Genomic DNA, 26,312 nt, shown 5'->3' with positions numbered 1-26,312 from the left:
TCTGTGTTTATCAGAGCGATATGTGACTAATTTTTTATTGAATCACCAGAAAGTACACAAATACAAGATTAAATATTTTATTTATTTATCAAAGATACATAATTACACATTGATACAATGAATAAGGTGTCTATAAAAATTACACATGGTGTAAGAAAAACATTATAACATACAAATAAGTGTTTTAAGATAATCTGACATACTTTAAAAGCATAAGAATAAAAGTTTTTTTTTTTTAAAAAATCATGTTCTTTGATGATCACATTACATGTATCACATTTTTTAAAGCATAACGTAGGGTGTTCACAAAAACAGTTTTATGATTACTTTTTCCACAGTGCTTGTATGCCTCTTGCAAAACTATGTACTTATCACCATATGACATAATAACTCACGATTATGCAAGACCAGCCATGAAATGTCCGTCGCTTCATTACAATCATTTGTCCCCGCTGCTGCCCTCAGACCCAGTCTGTGGGGTAAAATTGCTTTTTTGGTGGTTCATAAAAAATATCTCAAAAAGCGATGTTAGTGAGGGGACCAGAAACACTGGGTTGCAGAGCAGTTGGTAAGGACTTGTATATTTCTGGAGAGTCTGCAAAAGCTGTCTTGCTCGTGCTCCTGATTGGATATGTGGAGCCCGGCTCTGATATCTCACTGGTGGCAGCTAAAGGTAGGCATGCCTTGGAGGCGGAGTTGGTCTCGGGCGCAATCTTTCAAACGAGCCTCACGGCATTTCAGGCAACCTCAGGCCGGAAACAACATCCGGTCACTCGCGGTCAAAATCCACGCAGAGCTGGTGTTTCGCAGGGATCAGGTTAACACATCTGGGTCTAAAAATATAAAGAAAAACAAAAAGAGTTTTAAAACACGCAAACTAGCAAAATATCAAAGGAGCATAACATAACAATAACAAGATGATATGAGATACCCGATGAGGCCATGATAGGTGATGTAGACATGTAATGTATAAACCTTTACGGGAGTTAAAAGTGGAGCTTATATATATTTTAAAGTGTATTGTACGTGGGATAGGCTCCAGCGCACCGCGCGAGCCTGAGAAAAGGATAAGTGGAGGCGAATGGATGGATGGATGGTGTATTGTACCTGTTACAAACCATTGTGATATTTATTTATTTTTTTAAATGAAAGGATTGACAGAATGGTAAAAAGGAAAATGCAAAAATGTAGTTAGAGAGGAAGATTAACACTTACCGAATGATATGCGGATAAGGAAAGAGACGCAAGTTGCTGTTGAAATCGGCCGCTCCCTATGCGAACTCGCAAGCAGTCTGAGCGGCGCCAGTTGTTGATACGTCTGAAGTCAGATGTCTTCTGGGAGCTCGGGGGTAGTCTTAACCTGAGCGGGAGATCATAAAAATCGGACCTGGAGCGGATTGGCTAACCGGGGTGCGAAGGGAGCGGTGCAATAGTTATGTGATTGGCAGCGGGGCGAAGTAAGGGGGGGAGTTGGTCTCCGGCGCAAATTTCGAACGAGGTAAGCAGCGCATTCGGGAGCAGAGCGGGGAGCGAACAAGCAGGAAAAAATTGTGCTCTGCAAGAAGTTGTGGATCGGAGATTAAGAGCGAGGTAGAACTTAGAGTGTGGGTTGAATTTTAGAGCTTGCTAGTAAGAGGGAAGTTTTTGAAGAAAAAAGAGTAAGGAGCTTTCCCAATGTTTTTGGATTATAGCGCCTTTTTTTGGGGGGGAATAGAGGGGTAGCTAACAAGTTATTCTAGGGTTTTGGAGAAATCGCGGAGAATTTTTTAAAAGGAGTTTTGGCTTTGTTTGGCTGAGCATGAAGGGAGCCGCGGGGCGCTGAATTTGAGAAAAAAGACTAAGGATTTTTTCAGGATTTCCCCTGTTATGGAATATAAGGTTTTGGGAATAGAGGGGATACCCTAACAAGTTATTGTAGGGTTTTGGAGAAAACGCGGAGGGTTTTTTAAGGAGTTTTCCCTGCTTATGTTTCTAAGGAGGGTTAGGGTTAGGGGATCGCGAGTTTTTTCTGAGTATGAGTTTTATTCTAAATCTACAAATGCATATAAATCGAAATAAAGTTTTCCCCCAAGGCATGCAGCATGTGTTTGTGGCCATACTGAACGTTACAAAAGCACAAGTTTAACTAAACAATTTTAATATGGTTTAATACATTTTTAAACACATGAGCACGGAGCCCGAGAGAGCACGGTCCGGAGACACGGGCGCGCCCCCGCGCGCCCAGACACACAGCCTCGGGCGCGCGCGGGCGCGCGCACACACACACACACTGACCCGCCACCAGATGGCGTTTTTTGAGCATAAAAAAATAAAAATTTTTTTTAATTGCTTAAAGAAATAAAAGAATGCTATTTTTTGATATATAAGAAACTTTCTAAATAATCAATTATATTTTTATGAATATCATATTTTTATGAATATCATATTTTTATTACTTAATTACTTCCTACTTCCGGAGCTCATGAATAATTTAATTACTTCCGGAGCTCATGAATAATTTATTAGGGGTCATAAATCAATTAGGGGGGTCATAAATCACTCAGTTTGACGAAAGGGGTATAATATCACTCTCTTATATCAATGTAAGTAGACCTGACTTGAGCTAGTAAAATAAATGGGTACAGTGAAGGAGCCGAGGCTAGATGGCCAGTTAATTGACCACTAATGGCTTCGTAATCACAAATGGATGGAAAATATGAATAAATAATGCTAATAGGGGTTTGCCGTTAGCATACCTAGATGCCCAATCAAAATAAGGCCTGTAAATGGGAAGCACTGGAGACATTGGACTAAAACATTTTATTTATTGGGACAATTTATAAATTTCAATTTTTGTCCAAAAGTAACATTTAAGCAAAGCACTTTTTAAAGTCCTCAGTCCGAGAGTATCGATCCTCGAATATTGCTAGTTATCATGAATAAGACTCTATCTGTGTTCTTGGATTTCTACTTGACTGCGCAGAGCTTCCACATCCCATTGATGGATTTGTTAGTGTGACCTCCATTTAAACGCAGGCATCGTTTTCATTTTGTTTTAAATATCCATTCTCTCACACTGCCACGGTGTGATTATGAGCCTGTGCAGCACCTGCACGTGGGCAAGGCCGTGTTTTTGTCTTGTGGATTATACGCCTGCATGAGTTGTAGGGAAGGGGCAAAAAGCAATTGGTGAGACTTCGACTGGAGATGGAATTGCCAGTTGTATATCTTAAAGCTGGACATATTTATGTCCGGAGAGGCTCGCCTTTCTGCCTGCTCATCACACAAACTGTCTGGTAGTCAACCGTGTGGTGTGTGGGGTTTCTGCTCGTTTCATGTGCAGTGTTGATAAGACGAGACCCACTGCATGCGCATACTTTTTACTGTATGCGATTACACATTTATTTGTTTGTGTTTGATGTAAATAAATTACAAATCCCCTAAATTCTAATGTAAGGTGGGAGAAGTTATTTCCTATCATTTATTTGCTAAATATTAAGTTTACATGTGTTTTACTGTGATGATAGAAGTATTGCCAGAATTGGTGAACATGAACTATAACCTTTTATTTTGTGATTTAAAAATAGATGCATAGTTTATACAATCTAACTATAGATGGTGTAAAAGATGGAAGTAGCCACTGTGAAATCCTGTTTTGAGACCTTGAGGTGAGAAGTTTGATGATTTCTTGGTGTTTTAAATTAGATGTGACAAGACTCAGCAAGACTCATGTCTGAGAGTCAAACTGTTAGAAGTGATTAGCAAAGGAGCATTCTCTGATTAATCCTCCTTACTGACACTTAAAGTTTACAAAATTATGTTTTATTCATTGTGATGTAAAATGAGAGTGTGGCTATAAAATCATCCGGAATGTGATCACTGAAGCCAGGACAGAGGACTGTGTTCCATTAAACTTCAACAGGACTGGAAGTCTTTTAGCAACCGCAGGCATCGCCCCCTGGTGGCTTTTAAAAATAATAAGTAGAGCAGGGCGATATGGCCAAAAATATTTATCACGATATATATTTGAAAATTTGCGATAACGATATAACCGACGATATAATTGATGCGAGACAAAATACAACTCCACAACATTACTAGCGCAAAAAGACAACCTTCCATTTATTTTCACTTAAACAAGAAGCTGGTTTTTATGTACATTAAAGCTTTATAAAAATTTAACAGTGCAAATGCAAATTCCTTGCTGAAAGTTTAACCAAAAGGCATTTCCAGTAGAAATGGGCTGACATATCCTGAGCATAACCATGTATAATATCCACTGAAGTTAAAAAGAGGTGCTTTGCAACATTAAACTGCAGTGTGCAGTACGCATTTTTCGGACCATAAGGTGCACGGGATTATAAGGCACATTAAGCGAAACAAAGCAGTCAGATAAATCAAACTTTATTAAACTCATTCTTCTTGCTTCCTCCACTTCTGTACCATTGATTCATTAATGTTGAATTCTCTGGCAGCTGCTCTATTCCCATGTTGTTGCAGTATATTAATGACTAACCTCGTATTGTGGATGGATTATCTCAGTTGTTCTCCTGACTGAAGTTTGGTCCGTTTACAGCATCCTGCCATGCGATTGCATTTGTCTCTAACCATGAAGAACCTTCACGTTAACTTTTATAAGTGGAAAAGTGTTAGTGTTCGTCCTCCAGCTCCACTGTTTATGTTATGCTAACATAGCTGTGTCGCTAGCGATCACGTAGCACATCATTATATACCAGCTAGCCCAACTTCAGTAACCCTACAAACGTCACTGCTGTTTAGTTTCCTGTCTTCATTTATGTTGGAAGTGATAGCAGAGCTGTACGTTTGATTTTTTTCAGAAATCTCTCCGTCAGAACATGCTATATCATGCTTAGGTAACTAGCGAAACTAGCGAGCTAACTTCCGCTAGCTTCCTGCTAACTTCTAACTCCGTTAAATGTAATAACTTTTGTTTTCATGGATGCCTGGAAGTTAAACTTTATAGTTACACCTGGTAAAGCAGCAATGCTGATCGTTTTATTAAAGATGAAAGAATTTAGACAGTTTTTAACTCTCAGTGATGCTGCAGTGTTGTTTGACCTGAAGTATACGGAGTTTAGGACCCAGATTACTCCCAGATTTAAGAGCATCTTAGTCCGACAAATATGACAATAACGACGGCCGCTTGCATGTTCTGCAAAAAAATGTGCTTTGTTGTGTATCTAACGGACAAACACCAAACCAGTTCCACATCACTGAAGTTGCACCATTTTTACAAACCAATTCTGGTTCATCTGTTTCACTCAACAATCGGCCATGTGCGTATGAAAACAAAGGCACTGCGCATGCGCGTTTTACTCCCATTCTATCGCGATATTTCATTTTCCTATCGTTGCCTAACATTATACCGGTATTACCGTGAACGGTATAATATGGCCCAGCCCTAATAATAAGTAATAAAGGTTTAAACCCTAAAGCATTTGCTCTACTTTTCCAACTTTAGAAGCTATGTCCATCTTTTGTACTGTCTGTGATTCTAACAAACACATTGAACAATGGTTACTGAGCTCATTTAGGCCAATTCCATTTTTAGATTGGAGAGAAAACGGTGCACAAAACCAGTATAAACATTCTACTTACTATCTCAACTGGTTATTCAGTTAAATAGAGAATGGTCCCACTGAAATCTCGTTAATCAGTCTAAAATAAGTGCAAATTAGGAAAACAACAACCGCTGGACAACAAGAATCGGAGGCAAACTAAGAAAGACATACAAAATAAAGAATAGTGCACTTAGTCGAAACAGGCTATTATCAATATGAGGCAAAAATATTAACCTGGAGAAAGAGCAAACATGATAAATTCTGTCTTTGAAAAGATACAACACATGAAAACTTGCTACACAATTTTCAGAATTAGCATTTTTACATGTTAATACAGTTGCATCGTGCGTATGAAAATTTCAGTAAGGATGTTTTTTTTTTTTGTTCTAAAGTATTTAAAAAAAGATTTAATTGTGTGAGAGCGTATCAGACCATGAGGCCAACACATGAAACTAACTGCACCTCACTTTTAAAAAACCCCTGTCTTTATTAACTTCTTTTCATCTTTCCACAAAACGACAGTATTCACTGACATACGACTTGAATTAAAATCATATTTTTAAAAAAAGGATACAAAAAGGGAAGTTTGTGACAAAACCATATCGGTCCTAGAAAAGCACAGCTCCTTCTAACTATTCTATCACAATAGTGGCTTTGCTACAATAACCCAAATCCTTCAGTCACTCAGGTACGGTGTAACCCAGCAGTTCCACCTCTGTTGAAAAATGGCCAGTTTCAGTTGCAGATTTGTCGTCATTCGCTCCATTGTGTTGGACCTTTTTCAGTCTCTGTACCCACTGAGTTATGGATGGTGGTTCTGTTTTTTTCTAGTTTACAGTTATCATTTTCTTAGCAATCAGTATCAGTAGACTGTGCCTTTGGTCTGAGCTGTATGTCTCTGTTGGTGTAGCTCCCAAAAAAAGATCAGTGGCTCTAATGGAGAATTCACTGGTAAGATTTGATCAGTTTCTTCTTTGACCCGTAGCCAAAATCCTTGGATTACTGGGCAGTCCCAAAGATATGTGAGTGCTCCTGTTTTTCCACATTTTCTCCAACAGTTGGGTTCTTTCACATATGAAGAGATTGTGAGAGATTTTTTAGTTTCCAGTCAAATTCTTTCCATAGTTAGCTTTCAATTCCTTTATGGCAAACTGTACACGACTCCTCCCGCACTTTATCAGCAGTTATAATATTTACTTTCCTATTTTTTTCCTTAATATTTGCAGTGTTCTGCATGTTTTCATTTGTAAGCCTTTTATATATAAATGAGAAATATTTTTTTAATTGGGTATTTTTCCACTATATTAATAAAGTAATCTTCTATACTGTTTATAATTTTATAAGCCTCACGTTTTAATATCTGTCTCGCATCCTGTCCTATTATATATTATATTTTCACCAAATTTGTTTTATTCCATAAATTTGCTGCAGTTCTTTCTGATTACTGTGTGTGCAGCAAAACAGAATCTTGATATATATAAAAGGGGAAGCCTGACCCTGAGATGTGAAAATGTGACTTGAGCGTCCACTTAATGAAGTCAAACTGCATAAAGGACAAATGCAGAGAGCAAACTGAGGCCTGTCAGGTTAATTTTATGGGCTGTTACGTTACTGTCTGATGAATTACGTTTCACAGCGGTTATTAGAATCAGTTCATCCTGTGTGACATCTGCATGAATGAGCACTGAGACACGGAGCTGGGAATACTAATGGCACATTTCTAAAAATGTTTTTGTTTGTTTTCTTCTGACACTTCCCTTGTCACTTTTGAAGACTAAGTTAAAAGGCATTTACCCACATATTTGTGCAGTGTGAAAGGTTTTTATCATGTGAAACAAATCACTGATTGTTTCATTTCAGATTTAAGCTTAGGACTGATGTGATGGAAGTATCTCTCTACAAAATGAAAGGGTCTCTTATCTGCAACGCATTTGGCGTACAATGTCTGCCATAAGCTGCTTTATTGTCTGCATGCAGATTAGTTATACACAGCTCCACCCACCTCTACAGGTAAATTCACAACCTGTGTGAGTGAATTTTGAGCACACTGATAGTTGTATACACGTGTATATAACTGCCCATGTGAAAAATGCTGCCATTTTTGTGTCAAAGCAAGTAAACAATCTATGTTCTGAACAGCCATGTTTTAATCTGACAATATGCACAAATTGAAAAGTTAATGTTTTCAAACCTCAAGTCCTGTTTTAAAAGTGAGTGTAGTGCCTCCAGCCAGCAGTTGGTGGTCACCCACAGATTGTTTCTTTTTTTGCAAGCTGCATAGAGGAATTGGGTCTTATCTGCTGCGACATGCAACTTGTTCAATAAATAAGTCTTGCCATCAATTAGTTCCTTGATCAGCAGTGAGTCAGGACCTGCTAGGTCAGTTTTATGAGTATTCCTTTGATTTACAGCCACGTCTGTTTTCTGCCTGACGGGATAGGTACCCTGCAAGCATCAGATCAAGTACCCTTGATCAGATTCTGCCACTGGTGTTTATTAATCTCTTGCCGTCTGTTTCTGAATGCTGATATTAGAACAGATAATTGTTGCTCATCCATCCAAGAAACTTTCATTTGAAAGTATATGGCTCAAGCAAGATATCTTTACTCATTTCCACTGAAGACTTAAACCCAATTTAATGTAAATCTTTTAAAGACATTATCAATATTTTTCTTCCTTTTTATCACTCTAATTATAGTTTAGCTTATTCCTCTGTGCTTTAGGAGTAATGTATTTCCCTGAGTAGAGGATATGAGCCTTATTAATCCTGCACACATCTTCAGGAGGAAAGAAGCTAACCACCTCTTTGCTCCACTTATGTCCAGCTCAAGTATTCATATCTTTCTTTCAAATATTTCTAATGAAAGAGAAATTAAAGTCTATAATTAGCCCTTTTAAGCTGTACAATGTATTCCACTCGTCCTGGCGTTTGACGTATCCAAGAAAAAAAGTTAGGTCTTATGGCTCTATTATGTTGGGGGGTGTCTGAACAAGGTTTGGTCCAGTTGTTCCCCTTTAGGTCCAGCATAGTCGTGTCATGTTGGGGGTGTCTGTTGTGACCAGGGGGCAGTATCAGAATAAAATTGAGTAAATGAAAATATGCACTGTTCTTCTTTGCTTCTAAAAGCAAGTCTCTCCACTCTGTAACTATCTTGAAACACACCAATTTTTCTCTGTTTCTCCTTTAATTTACCCCCTGCTATGGAAAAGACAAAAAGGCAACTTATTTATTATTTATTTCTTCACCTTTACTACAGTTAAGACTGATTGACATTGCAGCTCTTCACCATGAGTGTAGACAGAGATTTTGCCAAAACAAACCACAGAGACACCAGAAAAACTGAGACATTTAAAATACCTCCATCCAGGTAAACATGGATATATTTAAAGAAACTAACAAAGGCTAAGCTTAACCAGCTACAAGCCACCAGCCCCAGCATGAGCGCTGGTATGAACACGGGTTCAAAGCAGTTTCAAGGAAAATTATGGAATTGATTAAAAAAGAGAAAAGAGTTGACATCCAGTTATCTTTAAAAATTATATGCACATTATTTTGAGTTGTTTAAGTGAGAGAAGCTGTTGCAACTTAGTGTAGTTTGTGGGATTTGTAATGTGTAATAGTTTGTTTTATTATGGATATAAAAAATAGAATTTAGTTGCCATCAATTATAGTTCACAGAAAGAACTGTTGTCTCTTATCGTCCTGTTCATGCCAACTTTATAACCAGTGAGCTTTCCCCTAGATTGTGCAGTCTCCCCTGGACAAAAAGCTGTTGCCTTTTTGGAGCACTGCCCACAAGTGCATCTCCATAGCCTTTAGACTCCCTAAAGTCTCACAGTACCTCCTACAGAAACAAATACAAATGAGGGGCCACGTCTCACATTAGTCATGGAGAGTCTGTAGTTTTTCAGAGTGACCTTTATCCTTTGATAAAATGGTCTCTTCCAGCATGAGCCACCATCCTTAGGGCACTGAAAATGTATCCAGAACTCAACTCAACCGAACACCTGCGAGAGATTTTGGACTCCTGCGGGAATAACTTTTGGAAGAACTGTGTCCATCCCTTCAGCATAGTTCCAAAGATGAGGCTTTTTGAAGCTGGTGTGGTGGCACTTGGTGTCACAACGCCTACTAAGATGTGTTATACAGATTTTCCTTTAATTTGTCACCTGTTTGTACACAAAGACGTAGTCAGCCAAATATGTTTCATGCATCATGAGACACACCCCCTTTTGTGTGTGGAAATTGTGCAGCTGTTTTTTCCCTTACTAGTACAATTTTTTTTGAGCAGATGAAAACTGCCAGCGTTAATAAATCTGATAAATTACCAGTTGCAAACTGTTGACCAGTCACTTTCTCTGACAGGGTGTATTACCTGAGTTTCTCCTTTCCATAAAGATGGATTGCATATGGTGCTTGATTGCTCCCTACGGTGGTAAATTACAGATTTAATAATGCTGAACTAACTGAGCATTCTCATCTCAATTGAATTTTCTCAGTTAGGAGCCAGTTACTCAGTTTCTCAGCTGTTCAGTTTCTCCTTTGCTCAAACACAAGCAAAGATATAAGCAGATGTACACAAAGGAGCTATTATTTTTGGAATAAAATTACTATCATTACTATAATTGCTTCCTTGAATAATAAATAGAGCCTGACTGACATGTTGTTGTGCTGAATACAGTATGATGTTTACCCCTATGGGTAATGATCAAAGGAATGCCCTATTATGATCCCTCTTCATGAGATGCATACAGTATCATCCTAGCATTGAAAAGAAAAATCTCTAACATGTTATTTTCGGCCTTATTTTACTTAGGTTTTTTTTTTTCTACAAGGCCTGGTAGTCCATGTAGGCTCAAAGCCACAAGGACATTCAGTTTCTAACCTATATCAGACCTTCGATTTTTGAAAATGTAAAACATTCATACCAGCATTGATCACATATTTTACTAATTGCATATCAAATTGCACAAGGTGTGCAGGATTGTTGTGACCAACCATTGCCCTGACTCAAAAGGTTAGCATCATAAGTCATCATCGTACATTCCAACAATCCATATAACAAAAGATTCCATAGTTAAAAGGTAAAACAGTATATAAATTATATAGGCAGATAAAAATGTGTTTACATATTTTATCCAAAGTATATCAAAAAATGTCTTAATAAGCTGCACTACCTTATTTGAGGTGCCCCTGTATATTTAGCAATTATTATAGGGGATGAAAGTACTCCTGGTGACCCATAAATAAAGACTCAGTGAAGTAAAATTGACTTTTGACCCCCTGTGGTGTTCTGACCCTGCAGCTGAGAACCCTGTTGCTAAATGGTCGCTAGAATCAGATACAAGTCTGTTTGATCCAACCACATTAATGAGGTCACTGGCTAACAAGACCCTTTGATGGCACTTGGAACTCTGAGGAAAACACAAATTAATGGAGCCAGACATCAAATGTAAAAATCATCCAGTCTTATTTCTGTTTTTTGTACCAGTGAGCTGATGTTACAAGTTTGGATGTGCAGATTTGCAGTGATTAAAATACTGTAGTTGTCCTATTTGTGGTCTAGGGAGATTTCAATATGTGACTGCCCCTGTGCTTATACACATCTCAATATCCTTTGCAGCCTAGTGTAGACCAATTCTGTACTGCTGAAAGAGGCAGTCATGTGTGTGCTAATAATGTGTGTTTATATCTGGAATAAAAACAATTCTATTTATATTGTACCACTGAGAACTAAGTTTTAGAATCCTTTGATACCGGTGCAAATGCTAAATGCTAAGTTCAATCAAATGCCCATTAGGGATAAAAAAACAAAAAGGACAAATCTAAAGTTGTGTAAGGCCATACGTTTTACAAAACCTAATACAAAAAAGCAACAATATTGTCAACTTAATAAATGACAAGCAATTAAAAAAAACAAAAAAAAACAACAAACACACATACATAATTGCAATAATTTGAGAAAATGTTGCACAGGGATATAAAATTGTCTTAAAATTACAGTTAAAAAAAAAAAAAAAAAATTGAGCCAGACAGGTCATTTGAAAACCGAGGGATCCTGATGTCAAACCATAGCTACCTTAGATTTGACACTTTGAAACAGACAGGAGTGCCTTGGAGGATTTAAAGCTTCAAATGTTTCACACAGGGTCCACATTTCTACCATGTTGTTTAGGACAAGCGCTAGAAGAGCTCTAAACTGATCAGTAAAACCAATAACACACCTCGATGCTGCATTTTGAACTACCATTTCATTTATTCCAGAAAGTTAGAAATGGCACATCAGTTCAATTCTGGTCATTAATCTTATTAAAACGAAGGACTGGACAACTTTTCTAAGGTCAGGTTCAAAGTTTAGTGCTAGATCTAATTCGGTCGGTGTGTATGAATAAAACAAGGCAATTTTGAATTTCAAGGTATTAGGTTAAAGAAAATTTTGTTATGTCCAACTGTCAGCATCATTAAGACAAGCAGTAAAGCCTTTAGGGTTGTGTATATGTCCTCTTTATATTATGGGTGTGCTATCTGTGCAAGCAAGGCAGGCACTGCTTGCCCAGTAAAGTCTAAACATACACAACAATCACAACATATCAAACACATCAATCTCTCTCCTTGCATTTCCAAATGATGGTATCTCCATTAAAGGAACTCATATTGTTTGTTTGCATCAGTCTTGTAAATTAGTGACATGTGACTGTATTTGGCTATTGATTCTAGAAGGTTGAGCACCAGTCGCTGAATCTATAATTGATGCAATTTTCCTGTACATGGCCCCTCCTGTGTCCCACTCACAAGCATTTTTTTTAGCTGTGCAACATGATTAAACCTGTGAAAAGCCTTCAGAAAGAGAGATAAAATTTGGGTCATGAATGACAGCACGAAGGAGTATAGAAAGGTGCAAGATGCAGGAGACTGCACAAAAAAGACAAGCAGCACAAAATCATGAAATGGTGTGTTTGGCTCATTGGTGTGTTAAACAGGCACTGACTGTGCTTGTCTTTCCGTTTGTGTGTCAGGGGAATATCCTGTGTTGTTAAGCAGCATTTGACATCCTCACACCTTCATCACAGAGCCTTCCCTTAATATCGAGATGGCACCAAAGCTCTTTGATGTCCCAGTATGTAACCACTTAATCCCAAAGAGGGAGGGAGGAAATTTATGTTTCTGAACTTGTACACACAAAGACAAGTAGTTTTATAGTGGTAGCTTGGGATTTCACACTGATAATTTAAAAAAGTTTACAGAGAAATTACAGAGTGTGTGCTTGTCATTGCATGGGCTATCAATGACGTCACACAGCTCCGTTTTACAGGACGACAAAAGCAAATTAGCCAGTGGATCAAGTTTTGTTAAATCTGGGCGCACGGAGATCACACCCTGCTGTTTAAATAATCTGCTTCCGCTTTGGATTTCCCTGCAGGGAAGAAGACTGTAGCTCCACTCATATCAAGCTGTGCAAAATTTAAAAAGAACATCAAGAGGATGTTCTTATAGTTTTTGTGCCAGATTTGGCGTCACAATGTCAACCAACAGAGAGGTAAATGTAGTAGAAGAGCTGTGTCTGTTAGTTAAAGAAAAGCTGACTGAAGCGTTAAGACAGTGAACGACAAGTCTCCCTTATTGCCGCTGTTATTATGTGCCGTGCTAAAACAGATGCCGTGTGTCTCAAAGAGCATTGTGAAATGTCATGTCTCTTCTGTCATGAGGTGACATAGCAAACGGGAGATTAGAGGATGAGTTAGTGAGCATAGAAGAAAGCAAAGAGAACAAGGCAGGAGAGGGAGTGCTGGTTCAGTGTATGAGTAGTTGCAGTTTCAGTATTCCATTGAATGAATAATAGAGGAAGAAGGGAGGGTTAAGAGCATTTCCTCTTAATGTGGAAAGAAGGGAAAGACAGAAGGGAAAGCATCTACACTAAGGCATGTATGTTTGTTAGGTTTTGCAGGAGTTACTGCACACTTAAAGCATTATTTCAGAGCAACAAAGCATTCAAATGTCAACCCTGATCGTACATGATCGAATTCTTAAATGTGTCTCCTGGAGGATGTCTGGAATTTTTACTGATTAATGAATTAGGTTGTACACGTAGAGAGGTGGAAAATCGCGGCCTTGGCTAATAAGATTTGAAGCTTTCCTCTTTCAGACCTACCCCTATTTCATCATTCCTCCTCTTCCCATCAAACCCACTAGCTAAGATGCTGAGTATACGCCAGTGGCAGCAACCCGGAGAACAGTTTTTCAAGCTCCTGAAGCGGTCTTGCTTCCTTTTTTTTTTTTCTTTCTTTCTTTTTCCCCCCTCTGCTTAAGCTCACTTGGCTGAGTTCTCGCTGACTTAGCAGCTTCTTCTGCAGATGCTTCTGGAGCTGCACACAGAAGTGTGTATGTGTGTTTTTATATATATATATATATACACCTATGTATTAAAAAAGAATAAATAAAGACAGCATTGGGAAAAAGTGTGTCAGGGAAACGGAAAACACTGCTATACCATTATTTTCCCCTTGCAGGTCAAGGATAAGAGACAAACATGAAACACCATGCTCAATCATCTTTATGTTAGTGTTGTTTCTGAGTCCTAGGTCTCTGAATTATACTTGTATTACTTTTCTATGTGGTTTTAATTTTATCAGCAATACTCTTACTCTAGTTGATTTTACTCGATTTTGACAGTTGTCCTATATTTAATCTTATTTTAAATGTTGTTGATAGCACACCTACAATACACTTTGTAATGGCTGTTAAAAGTAGTATGCGAATAGGATGCCACACACACTCACACACCATTTTATTAACTATTAGTTCTATTGAAATGCTTGTTGATGCACTCAGGCTTCAGACTCCTAAACTCTAAATGGTCGGTGTCCAAGGATTTTCTTCTTTCTTTTTCTTGTATGTGTAAGACTTCAAACAGGGAGGATATTTAGTGTGATTTAAACTGTTGTTTATGATCCTGTGTATACTACATCATTACCTGAGAGTGACTTGTTAATAAGACCCCTGCTGTTTATAATTAAGTTTTAAGCAATTAGCTTTTTTTTTCTTATTAATTAATTTTTTTCAATGCTGTGCCACCTCAGGTTAATGATTCAATGTTAACAGTATGTCGAACATAACACTGTCGAATCCCCCCTTCAGCTCCCTGACCACTTACTCTGAGGGGTGGAGCTTCAGCTGGGTGCAGACAAAGTGCATGCTACAAGATTTCCGTCCACTGAAGCGAGAATTTGCAGAATCAGGGAGTCCAATATTTAGACAGTCTTACCAACTTCCAACAAGTTTGCTTGGAGAAATGCTTCCTTGCTTTAAAAAGCTTTAGATGAAGCATCTCTGGTAATTCCAGTCTACAGTGTAGCAGTCAAGTGCATTCTCAGCCTTCACAACAAATAAATAAGACGGGAAAAGTTGACTGTCTGAGCCATGGACGCCAATCCGAATGACAGTCTCTTCTGCAGCAGTCTCCCTTAAAGTGTTATGCTCAAACAAGTACCCAGTTGAGCCCATTTAGTTCATATTTGCCTCTTTAGAAACAGGCAAAAACATCTGCCCGCCACTGTCACTATGGGGGAAAATATGAATTGCTTATTTGCTGTGAGAGGGGCTTGAAATGAAAATAGCCACTCAGTCAATGTCTCTCTTATTTTTGTCCTTCAAACTCACACGGTGAGAAAATCTAGTGTAACCACTGAACAAATCATGCTGCAGTTTATTTTGTACTCCATCCTAGTTTTGGTTTTAGCTTCCAACAGTTATGAAAACAAGATATGCAAAGATTACATGTCTTGTCTTGTGCTATAAAACAAATGCATCCCATTTTTATACAGTGATGTGCCTTTGCCCCTTGCATAAAACCCAGAGTCACCTAGCACCTAGGCCAGCTGGAGCTGAGATGACTGAAAGACTATATCTGTAGGGGAGTGTGTGGAAGAATCATTAATGGTTGCCTGCTGCTACTTTTGTCTCTGGATTGCAGAGGGTCACACTAGGAATATACCCAGCATGTGCCTTTGACGTTGCCTTTGCGTTACAATTAGTTTCATCTTTCAAGTCACACCAAGAGTGTGTTAGAAGTGGAGCGTTAATTCTCCACTTGGTCTTTTATTTTGAAATTGGTCTTGATTCTCTGTGCTGTTCTCGTGTCTGACTTCCTGCCTCTTCATCTGCTCTGGGCAGCTTCTGTAAAAAAAAAAAAAAAAACCAAAAAAACCCCACCCCAAACTATTTTGATCAGCTTGAGAGGATGTGTCAGATCCTCATTATTCCTGGGTGGTGGAGATTGAGCAGTTAAAGTTGATTTCTATTTCCCATCATTGTCCTTTACCACCTAAGTTTCTCTTTCACCCCCACCCCCCATCTGCCACCCTGAGGTGGGACAGGTGTCAAAAATACTCCATAATAAAGGCCATCCCTTTTTTCTCATTTATTTATTTTTCTTTCATTAGAATTTTATTTAAAGTTCAGGAAAATATCCTATAAGTTGAGAAGCAACAACATAATGAAATTTGTTTAATAATAATCAAGATTACTAATACAAAAAAAAAAAAAATCAAAGATTATTAATCAGCAGCTCTGCTACCCAGGATTTATGCACAGCTCTTGAAGTTGTTTTTTTACACCTGTACAAGTCCACGACATCGGCTGAATCACTGGCCTCCACAGTGTCTGTTCAGGCCTCGGCCTCCAGCTGGGGCCAATCTGTTGGTCAGGTGTGGCTCAGCGGTAGCAGCCATGGCCTTGCCAGCAAGCTGAGAGTGCACACAGCACAAATACAGAAAGGAACACTGCTTACACTGCAGTGCAACACACAGGATAAAATCCACACTGTATTCTGGTGGCAATTCATTGTTCTTCAAATGTTTCTTTTTAATCTTGAAGGGCATCTAAATAGAAACAGGAACATTATTCTCTGAGTTGACAGAAATCAGAGTGTTTCCCATCACTGTAACTGAACTGGGGCAGTGATGTGGAAAGTACAATTCATCTACAAAAACAAAACAGAAATGATCAAAGACGTACATTGGACGACTGATCTTTTTTGTTTTTAACTGATGTCTTAACCTCACAATGTTGCCATAGACAAGCTCTGATAATGTGTTAAACCCCACAGGAGAAACACTCGAGCCTGGCTCCTGTTAGCCAGTTGCACATAAAAAGTAGTGAGCGGACCCAACATTGGCTGGATTATGTCTAAATAAAGCCTTGCACTGTATGAATCACTGTGTCACTGATCCCCTCTGCTTCCCAGACAACAGGTTTGCCTTCTGCAAGCTGTCACTGGCTTTCCACTCTTTCAACTGAAGAATAAAAGAGAGGAGAAACCGAGACTGTGTGAGGGAGAGAGGGGAGTTGACGTTCATCAGTCGAGTGCCGTGGCTTAGCCTAAGAGGCTTGAATAATCAGTATGCTAAGCTGTCAGGGTGTGCGCTCGCACCTACCACACGCTTACTAACTCCTGGGTGCTTTTTAATCAAGCAAAAATGCTGAGAGGCAGTGGCGAGTGCCAGGAGCCCAGGCTAAGAGATGAGCTTTAGAATATCTGTTACACTTTCTCCTGACATTACCAGACGTGCATTTTCACTGTAAGCTGCAGACACGTCTGTTTTTTTTCTTTCCTTTTTTCTTTAAAGAGGACACAGTCATTTTCTCCAGTCCTTTACTCCATGTGAGTCATCATATTCAGTGTAGCTGCCTTGTAGCGCGATTCATGTGTGCGTTCTACAAATGGCTTTCACATTTACTGTGAATGAAGGCAATCTGTGTAGTTTCTAGTCTATTGTTCTCATTTTTTTCATGACCTACTGCACTACAGGAGACCCTGGTGCAGAGCGCAGTTACAGCATTGCTCAACTGTGACAGTCTAATTTAGATTATGAACCCAGACGTTATCTACTGCCTTGGATTGGACAAAATCAAAGGCAACTGTGGAAAAACTAAAATACACCCTTACTGCCACAGGAAATAAGGGGGTGGGTAGAATGTAGGTGATGCTTGGGCTTGATTAATTGATCATCAACACGTGTGAGCACCTTCATAAAAGCTCAAGTTTTGGCAATTGTGTGTTAACACAATGGCAAGGTCTTAAAGGTAAAGGTCTTAAAGAAGCAATTGTTGCTTCCAGAACAGTTGTAAAGCCATTTCCAAACAATTTGAGGTCCGTCATTCTACAGTGAGAAAGGTTCTTCACAAGTTGAAAACATTAAAGATGGCAATTTCACCCCAAGATGTGAAATGCTCAGGGAAATTTTAAAAAAGGCTGAGGGCTACATCTCCGACTCTATGGGCCTCAGCTAGCATGTTAAATGTTAAACTTATTGACTGTACAATTAGAAACAGACTGAACAAGTATCCCTTGTTTGGAAGGAAGCCTCTCGTCTCTACAAAAGAATATGGCAGCACTGTTTAGGTTTTAGCAGCTGCATCTAAACGATCACAGGACTTTTGGAGCATTATCCTTTGGACAGACAAGAACAAAGTAGAGATGTTTGGCCATAATGCACAGAGGTACATTTGGAGAAAGCCAAACATAGCATATCAGCTCACAGACCCATCAGGAACATATTCTGTTAAATCTGTTCCTCTTGGGCAGAAACGCATAACAAATCTAAGGTATGTATACGTTTTCTGCCCACAACATGCTACCTAAGCATTAAAGAAAATTCCTAACATGTCTACTTGGATTGGAAACCACCTTTCCTCTCAAATGGCCAATACAAACACAGACTTGTGTTGTGTAATTCAGGAAGTTCAGACACATAATTTCAGCTTTTAGTTGATGTTAGCTTCGATGTCTGAATGCTTTGTTTCTGCGGTTCACTGACAGTCCAGTGTGCAGCAACTAATTTAGACCTGAACGCTGTATAAGAGCTCTTGAGCTGTGTGACAAACTGTTATTGCATAGCACAAACCATGAAGAATAATAGTGCTGTTGTTGCAAGACCATTTATAAGATCGAGACTTTAGCTTTGCAGAGCAGTGACTAACATACAACTATGTTGGCCACTGTTTGATCAGTTTCGTGCCTTTTGGAAAAGTATCTTTAAAAAAGCTAAATTATATACAACATATTTTTATGTTGCAGGGATAAAAAAAAAATGTATATAATAAATAAATATATATATATATATATATATATATATATATATATATAAAAACGTGTGTGTGCATAATACTGATTATGTTGTTTCTTATAGCAAACAACAGAATGTTTAGTGTCTTGCTTGCTTCTGACACATTTCAGACTTGGATGAAGCAAGAAATGGCAGACTGCAAGCCAGCTGCTCATTCAGAAGAACAGTGAGGGGTTGGGGTTACACAAACTTTTTAACCAACCATTGATTATTTATTTCCATCCATCCATATTCTTAACTGCCTATCTTACTTATTGGTGCCTGAAGGGCTGGATTCTATTCCAGCTGGCATAGTGTGACTCATAGGAAGAGTTTTGACAATTTTCTTTGTCAAAAGTGGATAAAATCTGACTGATTTGAAAAGCTGTAAGACTGTTAATTGTAGAGGAGTTTTGAAAAATTTAGGATCTTAGTCTTTACACTAATTTATTATAGAGTTGGGTAAAAAGACTGCAATTCATCATTTAGTCTGTGCTGTTTAGGTCATTAGAAGAACAATTATGATAATAATAATAATAATGATACTAGTAGATGAATAAATAGTAGCTTAATTAAATTCACACACAATGACCTAGGTGCATACCATATAGCAGTGAGGTGAATTTTGAGGTCAAACGCCAAAAATAAAATTAATAGCACCGGTTTTGGGCTGTTGTCATGAGGCTGATGATTCTCTGGAGGGTGGGGCAGGAGTGGTTGGAAATTCTGAGTCAGTGGGTGGGTGTGTGGATTTAAAAAAGTCCTCTGAATAATTGATTGTTACATGTGAGAGACACCAATAAGGTATGCACAGTGTTCCTCTGTCACAATCTGGGTCACAGTATGTGACTGCATCAGCAGGTGTAAACTGTCGATGTTGAAATGGTGAGAGCAGCTGATATTGGTATGACATGGATGGAATTACAGGAAAATTGGACACTCAATTTCTTCTTTAGCACTACTCAAACTCTATCAATCTTATATTCCATTGTGCTTGTTTCTTCCAGGTCATTTTTTTAAATTTCCCGTGAGAAATCTTAATATCAGTGTTCCCATGAGCAATTGGAATATTTAATTCATTTGAAGCTGTCACAGCTTTGCTGTTGTTTTAACTGAGAAAACAATAAATCTGCATAGAAGTGCTTGTTCTTTTAAATAGAAAAGTAATGAGTAACTGCACTCGTATTCAAAGCATAAAATGGACCTTTCAACACATGTCAGACACGGTAATAAATGAACACAGTGGAGCTCTAATCTAATTAAGAAAAAACCTAAAAACAGAGGAGCACAAGGCTAATTCTGACACAACCCTCCACTCTGGGTTTGTGCATAGCTCTTTAATCACTACAGTCCGCTTTACTCCAAGCCAACAATAATATTTTCTTGTCACTTCACCACTGCCCGTATTAGCGAGTATAAAAATAGTACACGGGGCAGAGGGGCTGCCTATTTATGACCATACTTCACCACCCATAGCGATGCAAGGAAAGCAGCGGGGAAGGCTAAAGCTCTGTTCCTGCCTCACCTTTTGCTTCTTAACCCTCAGCAGCCTCTTCCATTTCGCCCCCTCCCTACTCTCCATCCTCCCTGATTGATCTCAAAAACCTTCGCTAGCTTAAATTACATCAGCCAGTGGCTTTTGCGCGGAGACAGAACGGCCCTCGGGTTTCATAGATCATAATTCTCTCCAATAGCTTCAACTTTTAAGAGATGCCATGTTCAATTTCAGCAGTGCCTCACACCCATCCATTGCTTTGAATTATGACACCTGATAGATTGTTTAAGTTTATGGCCCAGCTCAGTGACAGAGAAATGCTTACAAATCAACTGGTCTAAAGGCAGGAGTGAAATGTAAAAAAACAGACGGTGGCCTCAGGAGTGCCCACTGGTTTGTTTGCACAGTTCCTATGCAAGTGTTTTATCAACTACCCAGGGTATAATTTCTCTAAATGCCCATTGGTTGCTGTACCGCTTGATGCTCTCAACCACTCGAGCTAGAATGAAAAAATATATATACTTTCATGCATCTGACCAACTGCTAATTTGAATTAAGTGCAAGGGTCTTTTCAATGTGGTTGAAGTTGTTTTATTCATTTTTAGTTGTCTGATGTATGAAAGCACTGTAATGTATCTTAAAAAATATGGCATGCCTAAGCACAGCTGCCTCAAAGAGCCTGTTAAGTTCTGACTGCCTCAGTCGCTGTTTTTTGCTCCCAACATCATCAACAGTGATGAATGGTAGCTTAGAAATGTATTCCACTAATCACTGATATCAACAAAGAACTGATTTCAGTATTTTGCTAACGGTAACGTTGGCAAGGAAGCAAGCTAGCTAAAGTTAGCCATCTAGCAGCTTCACTAAGTATCACAGAGTTTTTGCAACACCCTATAATTATGGCGGGTACACCCCAAATTAAAGGTGTATTGGTTAATTATACAGTATGGAAAATGGTTTTAAATTTTCTGTCCTGCTCATGTGAGTGGCATTGATGCACAGTGGCTTTAAATGTTTGTGACACCAAGACCATTAGTTGTTCATTACAAAATGTCGTTTTTTTTCCTGTAAACATGCAACACAGGTGACTAGATGATTGGTTTGGTTTGTCTAATAGTGTGACTGTAGTAGTGAAGCACATTTTAATTTCATTTTCATTACTGTTGCTCAAACCACATGAACCTCGTCTGCTGTACTTGGAGTCAGTTGGTTTGTATAATACATGGAAAATTAACCTTTTTTCAAATTAAATTTTGGGTTCCTCCAATTATGAAAACAAGATAATTGAAATAGCTGCCACAAATTGTTTCATGATAATTTCCTTGTGTGTTCTATAAAACCGACACCCCCATTCCTTTTACAACAGTACCCATTCCTAAAAGTCCAAAATCACTCCCACCAGCCTGCGTCAGGCTCAGTTCAGTCTGCACTGAATGATTGACTGTTGAGTCACAGTTGCAGGAAATCATGGTTCCAGAATAGAATATAAAAGAATATATACAGTAAATGCAACGTGTTCTTAAAGTTAATGAGCACCCCTGTTAAATATCATGATCATTTTTGCCGTAGATGAGCAGCTTTAGGCTTTTTTTATTGTAGGTCATCTGATTTGGTATATGTACCAGTTTGACAGTTGATTTAGGAGAACTAAACCACTTTGGCTTCAGTCCATACGTACACACCAGGTTTGTGTTGGCAAGAGAAAAATTTAAAGACACACTTGTATTTATATGTATGCCAAATATCATGTGCAGAGTATGGACATGGCATTATACCTGCAGCTATTTTATATTTTTATTTTATTTCATTTTATTTTTCTGTGTCATCATTCCACAAACACCTAGGTTCCCTCCACTGCTAGAAGAAATTCTACGATTTTCTAGGAATTTTCTGGATTATTTGTTGTTTTTTTTACCCAGTTTTTTTAAATTTACCTACACATTGAATTTATTATTTACGGAACGCTTCATTAAAATACCAAACAAACAACCAAGAACCCTGATGATTTTTCTGGGTTTTTTTTTTTTTTGGTTTTTAATAGTGTGGATTTATCCTGAAAGTGTAGTTTACAGAACAAGACCTTAATCTTATGCTATTAGATGATTGAATGTAAACAGCATGCCACATGTGTACACATTTTAATCCTTAAGGCTGTCATTTTATGGTGTTAAATCACATCCACAAAAAGGGAGGGTTCAGGGTTTGAGAGGTGGGGTTGAAATGCCACTTGAAAAGCAAAGATGAAGTAAAAATGACTTTCCATGTTATTCATATGCTGTAATCAATCTTTATTATGGAAATATATACACTAGTCCTCAGTTAGTTTATCATTTATTAGCTCAAAGGGAAGAACTCCACAGTGTAAAGACAGGAATTCTTTGTCAGGCCTTTTGTTCGTGTCCGTTTGCTCTCCTTTACTGCATGACAGCATCCAGTGAGTGTCACAGGTCTTTTTCACACTGAGCCAGTCCCCACACAGGCAGCTCCCACCACACTGTGCACTGGGCCAGGCCAGTGGGAGATCCGGAATGGCTCAAAAGGGCCAAGCCACAAAGGGCCAGCTGCTTGCATTGCATTGGCTTTACATAGGAGGAAGTACTGGATACATGTGATGCATCTTTTTCCAGTGCAGTTATTAGATTTGGAAAATTAGGGGAAATGAACAAGCTCTATTAACACATTTTGCACCCCTTTAATAGATCTCTGCTCAGCTTTAATCAGTCTTTATTTTGTAAAAACAATTCCTGCCTGTTCACATTTCATTTGCTGCTCTTTCAGCACTTCATTTGTGTGTTTTGCTCAAGTCAAACCTCCACAAACACCTAGTGCCCTAAACTGACAGCTGTGGCATTCTGTGAAGTGAAGGTATAAAACTGCCATGACACGGTGAGCAACACTCGTTGTCTGCATTAAATACACGCAGCTCAGCTTAAGCATAAAGTGGTGGCTTATAAAGCCACGCAAGTGCGCAAGCAGGCGTGTGCAAACACATCACAGGGGTTCATAAATATCTCATTCTTCTAGGGATGTTGCATATGCATTCTTATGAGAGCTTACGGTGCAAGAGCGTAGTAAGTGCATTAAATATAGCTGCACGGGAGCTCCTGGGCTCATGAGAGAGTTGTGTCCATAAGAAGGAAAACAAGGCCACTTTTATTTCATGTACCTATAGTCCTTTTAGGTTTGCTTTGAGGTGTATGTTTTTTACTTACAGTAGAATTACTGTCTGAATTCATGAATATAAGTTGTGATTCACTAAATGCAGCTGACTATTTGATGAAAACGGTGCATTCACAATGATGGCGTTTACTGGTCAGACCTACATCTTTTATTCCAACTTTTGCCATTTTGTTTAATTTCCGTTTAGGCCGTCGTCTTTTTTTCAGATGCTCCTTTGAGCAGTCACCACAGCCTCCCTGTCACCCTGTCCCTTGCATCCTCTTGTGTCTTTCATTTAATTGTCTGTCAATGATTTGGAAAACAATAAATCACTTTTTTTTGCTGCTATACTCTTTTGCTGGTTTTGCACCCCTTTCCTTTACAGAGGTCTGTTTTTTAAGCCTCTCTAAATCTCCAAACTCACTAAGAATTGTCTTTATCTTGATATAAAAGAGAAGCTTTCGTCAATGGGATTCATCTAACCGACGTCAGGTAGCGTCTGTAGGTGACCCCGTGGAAGCATTAACGTCTGCACCTGCAAGGGTCTGCCATCAACTCCACTTTATGGTGCTCAACTGAGGTATTGGTTGATTGTCAGCGTGGCCTTTTGGTATGGTGCAGGTATCCTCAGGCGCATGAATCTGCTGCTACCTGAGCCCATAATTGCCTCTGTCATTGCCACCTGGAGATGTCCCACAGTAGAGGATGCGGGGCAGCAGTTTGCCCTAGCGATGTCAAAAGCACCCGCTAGCCTGGTCCCAACTCGGTACTGGATGACCATGTCCCCACCCCCACCATAGCGTTTTTTTGCCCCCATAATGTCTTTAGGAATGTCTCCATATAAAAGGCACATTTTAAGTTTAATAAATGGATGTTTATCAAGTTAAGGACTAATTGAGTTAATCAAGATTACACTTATTGATTAGAACTTTCACCATAGTAGCTCTACAACATTATTAAGCCTAAGATTTCGTTACTGAATAACAATTAATTGTTTGGATTAATGAAAGACAGAAGAGAGTCAGCATCTTGGCCACAGCCAGCTGAGCTTCTGCTGTGCACTGGTGCAAACACACACCAGCACGTTCCTTCCATTCTTAATTTACACTTCCTAATAAACTAACAGCCTGACACTTGAAGAAATGAGTATGAGCATGCAGTCGGCAGCATCATAAATCCTCTCTACACTGACATATTTGTAGTCAAAAACACCGTAAAGATGCCAAATCAAAGTACTGCTCACAGTTACAGATTTCTGTGTTTTCTTTCTGTTCTTGTTTGTCACTAACGATGCTGCTCTCCCCTGAGGCGGCCCTATTGGGACGACTGACGCTCCCACAAGGCTTTGTCACAGATGCTCTTTTTGTCTAAATTAGAAAATGATTATCACAGAGAGAAAGGTCAAACTGTCTGCAAGACACAATGAGCTCTTTTTAAGTTAAAAGTCACAGGCAGGCTTAGTATGATTGCATTATGGAAATATAATGTGAATATACATGCAAATGATGGTGTTTTTAACTTCTCACATAGGAAAATGTGAACATGTAAATAAACTATGCAAAGTTGAAAGTGGTGTGTAAGAAACGGGCATTTTTAATTGCCATGTTGCATTTAGCAGAGAGATTGATAATAAAAATCGTTTCAGCTCTTCACACCTGTAACTCTGCATATAAGAGGAGGTTTTTCGGTGGAGTGAAAACACAAGTTAAATTAGTATTATGCATTCTACCTGCGCCTCAAAAACCACCCTCAAAACCCCACATGGGAAGCAGCAGCTGATGTTGTTGTAAGGTCCAATTTTCAGAAATGATTGAGTGGCTTTAAAATCTCTTGGCTGGCAGTATTGATGTCTAAAGCACTTTAGCTGTATCTCTGTCTCAGTCACAAATACACACACACACACAGACATATACACACTCCACTTCCCCTTCCTGGTGAAGTACAGGATGTGCGGCTCAAGAACTAAGCAGTTTTTTCTCCTCCTCTGCTGTTGCCAGGAATGCTTTATGGGCCATGTTAATATTGGACTTCTCTGGGTAGAAAGATTACTTGATTCAATCAAGCAAGTCGCTGCCTTGTAAAGTCATTACACTTTGTGCAATGTCATGTGTTCTGGAGCCAGTGGACGGACCCGTGTTCTGCTAGGAAGTGGCCTAGCGAAAGCATGTGTGCCTTGCACGTCAGCAGCTATAAATAGCCATCACCAACTAACATAAACACTTTTCAGAAATCAATTAGAGATGCCTTTTCCGCTACCAAAATACAGCATGCTGTCCTTGTCAATTTGTGCTCCGGGGCAGACTTCAAAATAAAAGAAAAAAAGAAAAGACTTCTCAGTGAATTTGCACGTGGTTAAAGCTGGAGGGTATGAGATTGCAAAAGACAAAAGGGGAGGAGATGCAGCGATTGCAGGGTAGAGAAGGAGGAGGAAGTTGATATCAAAGCAGAATATCAGTGCAAGAACAAAAATATGGTGACCTCACTGATAGCATCTCCGTGTCACTTTTCTAAGGGGAAAGAAGTGCTGCAGGGAAAACTTGTAATATGCGTATAGATAAGGCAAAGAAGACAGAAAAAGGTGAGAAGAGAACAGAAAAGAGCGGCAGTTTTAGAGGTGCTTTAGGTGAGTGAAGAAGAAAAAGAAGAGGAGAGGGCAGCAAGTACTTTTTCCAGCTCAGTGCAGACTGAGAAAAGCAGACTCTTACCTGCTCAGAGGTTGTGGCTGGTGGGACGGAGAAGTGAGGAGAGTCAAAGGGTCCCGGGGTGGTCTGGGTGGTAGGGGGTCTCGGTCCGGCTCGAAGCGGGGCTGGAGGGTGGTCCAGGAGAGGGGAGGAAGGATGGAGTGACAGGGAGCAGGGAGACGGGGAGGCTAAAGGGGGGAGAATAAACGCCGCTTGCCTCTCCCTCCCTTTCTCTCTCTCTCTTTATCTCTTTTCTCCTTCCAACATACACACACACACAAACACACACGCGCTCGGAGGCAGACTCCAAAA

General features: G+C 39.2%; 1 protein-coding gene and 1 long non-coding RNA gene across 10 annotated transcripts in view; both read right to left on the bottom strand.

Moving 5' to 3' along the window:
- The window catches only part of pcbp3 (poly(rC) binding protein 3), a 98,389-nt gene extending 72,077 nt beyond the window's left edge, over positions 1-26,312 (bottom strand). For all 9 annotated transcript variants that reach the window (XM_080901963.1, XM_080901962.1, XM_080901967.1 and 6 more), the window contains exon 1: positions 26,025-26,312. The gene's annotated coding sequence lies outside the window, so the exon portion shown is untranslated. The remainder of the gene's footprint in view (positions 1-26,024) is intronic.
- On the bottom strand, positions 64-2,269 carry LOC308410213. Its single transcript, XR_013974141.1, has 2 exons — positions 1,216-2,269; positions 64-833 (listed from the first exon to the last, which is right to left on the bottom strand). It is a non-coding gene; the product is annotated as an uncharacterized lncRNA (long non-coding RNA).

This window comes from Rhamphochromis sp. 'chilingali' (assembly GCF_963969265.1).
Source record: "Rhamphochromis sp. 'chilingali' genome assembly, chromosome: 14".
NCBI lineage: Eukaryota > Metazoa > Chordata > Actinopteri > Cichliformes > Cichlidae > Rhamphochromis > Rhamphochromis sp. 'chilingali'.
This window is presented reverse-complemented; position numbering and strand designations above follow the sequence as displayed.